The sequence below is a fragment of the Myripristis murdjan genome, chromosome 16, assembly GCF_902150065.1.
Source record: "Myripristis murdjan chromosome 16, fMyrMur1.1, whole genome shotgun sequence".
NCBI classification, from domain to species: domain Eukaryota; kingdom Metazoa; phylum Chordata; class Actinopteri; order Holocentriformes; family Holocentridae; genus Myripristis; species Myripristis murdjan.
Genome location: NC_043995.1, coordinates 34588900 through 34592170, shown reverse-complemented (window position 1 = coordinate 34592170; position 3271 = coordinate 34588900). Strand labels below are relative to the sequence as shown.

The 3271-nt window shown below is 43.1% G+C and overlaps 1 protein-coding gene across 1 annotated transcript in view; it reads left to right on the top strand.

The window, feature by feature from the left end:
• Nucleotides 1-2758, top strand: part of LOC115374361 (immunoglobulin superfamily DCC subclass member 3-like) — a 19027-nt gene extending 16269 nt beyond the window's left edge. Inside the window, exon 15 of the mRNA XM_030073219.1 lies at nucleotides 1-2758. This exon is cut by the window's left edge and continues 1290 nt beyond it. The gene's annotated coding sequence lies outside the window, so the exon portion shown is untranslated.
• The last annotated feature ends 513 nt before the right edge of the window (nucleotides 2759-3271 follow it).

Genomic DNA, 3271 nt, shown 5'->3' with positions numbered 1-3271 from the left:
CCAGTGTCCCATGCCAGTCTGTGCCCCGCCCTGTCCCTCGAACACACTTCCTGTCAGGAAACACAGGAAGTCTTGGACTTGGAACGCCGCTGGTCTGAACCTTCCCCCCTCTCCTGGAGAATGGTCTGCTCCGTCTCAGTCTCCTGGAGGGGAAGATGCCAGCTCGCCTTGCTCATGTACCTCTGTCTGATCCATGACTGCCAGTTTCTGCCAGAACCCAGAACCCAGAACTCGTCCATGAACTCGTCCATTTTAAGCTCTCAAATGAATATTTTGTTTTGTTAATTAGTTTGCGGTCTAAAGACGTGATGGGGTTTTCAGTTCAGACTCCAGAACAGGACCTTCTCGCGGAGCCGGGAGGTGTTTGTCTTCTGGACTGACCTGAGATCTGTGGCGACGTGAGGAACATCCACCGTCCGTCTGCGAAGAGGCAATGAGGAACTGAGCAGCCATGGACCGACTCTAGATCCTGACGGAGATGCGACAAGGCAGCAAGGTGTGGACATGACAGACGTCCGTTCATCTCATCGGGACGTCCCGGCGTCTCCTGTCCAACTCGACTTGAAGTATTGATGTGTCTTTTTTCTGAGGCGGCTGTTTTCATGAAGCTGGACGCCGTGCCTCTGCAGCGTTTTGTCAAAGAACTTTAAGCCCTCATTTTGAAACTGACTGACCTCTTCTGTTTCCAAACTAATTTCTGAGGTTTCCTCTCTGAGATTCTTGTAAACATACAGCACAAGTCCCTGTTTTGTGTAGAGTTCAACTGCAGTCAAACTTTCCAAATATTCTTTGAGAACCAACCTGAACGACGTCCAAAGAAGAGTAAGAGTTCCTGTTTTTCACAGTTCTCCTCGATCTGTTTTGGTTCTGGTTCCTGTGTCAGAGGAACCGGAGCAGAGGAGCCGATCAACAAACTAAACCAAAAGAAGAATTCGGCTTCCTGCTCGTCTTCACTCTCACTGTGTTCCTCTGGCTGTGGAACTTTCCATTTAAAGAAAAAAGAACATTTCGAGAACAGAATATATATTTTCATATATTGTTACAAGATGACCTCTCTGTGTAAGAATGAGTTTAAAATAGCCAAATAACTGTTTCCTGAATGATAGAAACACGATAACCAAATGCCTCCTACAGATTCTAACATAGAGACTGAAGATAATATTTGATTTGCTTTTATTCTGTTTCAGTCGGAACGTCTTCAGAGCGCCGCGTTCCCCGACACGCCCACAGAGACCTCGAGGACTTTTCACCATAAAAACAAATTCTCATTTCTGTCGGGGCTCAGATCTCATCTCTGTTCTCCGGAACTGGAACCCAAACTTTAAAATGCGTTCTGTCAAACTGAGTCAATGCAAATCCTCTTCCTATTGATTTGAATGGAGTCCTACAGGAAGCCAATGGGATCTGTCCTCAGGATGTTTTCTGCTTCCTGTTTGAAATGCTGTAAATTCAAATATTCAGCTATGACAGTGGCAGAAACAGGCAGGAAGTTTCCAGAAACAAACACACCTGAATGTCCTCGAGGTCAAAGGTCAGCTGTTGGGGGCCGTGGCGCCGACTTCCTGTCTCCTGATGATTCTGTTTGTATTCCTACAACAACAAAACAAAAAACTTTGGGGAAAAAGTTTTTTTATGATAATTTTGGCTGTTCTTTTTCTAGAACTTCTTTCATTTCATTATTTTTTCCCCGTCGCTGCCCTCTGGTGGTAGAAAAAGGGAAATTCTGCCAAAATGAAGACCTACCGTTCTTTTGTTTTTAAAATGTTATTATTATTGGTATTATATTATAATTATTTCCATGTTATTCCCTTCCCCTTCGATTTCCCTATAGTTTGAGTTATTATTTTCATCTTGTAGTTGAATGATGTGTAAATGTTTCTAGGATTTGAGAAATGTCGGCAGGAGGCGGAGCAGAAAGCAGCTGATTGGTCCAGATGGACTCTTGCCATGTTTAATAAGCCATAGATTTAAATTCTAAGCCATATTCTACACAGCCTCACTTTGAGACCGGCTGCAACGTACGCAGTCAGAAATATTATCGTTTCCCCCGCAGGAAGTGCGACAGACACGACGACGTGCACGCTCAGCGAAAACTGACGCCGTCGACAGTAACGTCGACACCGAAACGTCAGTTTAGGTGAAATGTTCCTTTTCTCACCTCTGACAGGAAGTAAGTTGGCGAACAAACTAAATTCTTGAACAAATTTACTTCTGTCAAAAACATGATGAGCGAGACAGATGAGTAAAACCTTTCAAAATAAACTCCCGGCCATGTCTGGGTTTCAGGAGCATTCAAGATTAAAACTTTTGAAAAAAACTGCGAGCGTCGTCCGGGGGAAACGTTTTATTCCTTTACACAGATTATGCTGCTCTGGTAGTTACACACTGTTTACAGAGTATTTAAAGACTATTTACTGATACAGATTATTTCCAGATTATCTACAGATTATTTACAGACTGTGTACAGATTATTTCTAGATTATGTTATTAACTCTTATTACTATATTATTTACAGGCTGTTTCCATCCAGCATTTCCAGATTATCTACATGTTATTTCCATATTATCTTCAGATTATTTCGAGGTTATTTTCAGTTTATTCCTGGACAGTCGTGGCCCGCCTCTCCCTGTTGACGCCGAGTAGAAAACAGTCGAGACGTAGAGAACGTAGAGAACCAAGGCTAGAACCAATGAGAAAAGCGATGCTTTAATGTTTAAAAATATTCTTTTCTCTGAAACATTTTTTGTTTGACGCGTCATGAAGGAGCGTCCCAAAGCTTTAAAATGCTTTTAATAAAAATATGAGCCTGGGTCCAGAGCAGAGTGGGTGGAGGACAGGGATTACAGGGATTACAGGTTTCCCTCCAGACGGCCAGAGTTCCAACGTCCACTCTGAACAAAAACAAACAAAACAAAAAATGAAATGACCTTCTACAGACGCTGAATACATGACAGCTAAAACATCACGTCAAATCAGATCAATACTTCAGGCTTTAGAGGAAAAGCTGATTTGTTTGTCAGGTGGATCTGAAGGAACCTGCCGGCTCGTCTCCGTGTCTTCCTGCTGTTGTTGCCTGGAAACCAAATAATAAAACAAACATGAAGCCCAGGCCAGAGGCTCTGCTCATCATTTCTCTCTCTCTCTCTCTCACACTCACACACACACACACACACACACACACACACACACACACACACACACACACACAGACAAACTTCACAATAAAACCTGCACCATGAAAAACTGCAGTGAGGACCATTTAGACTCAACT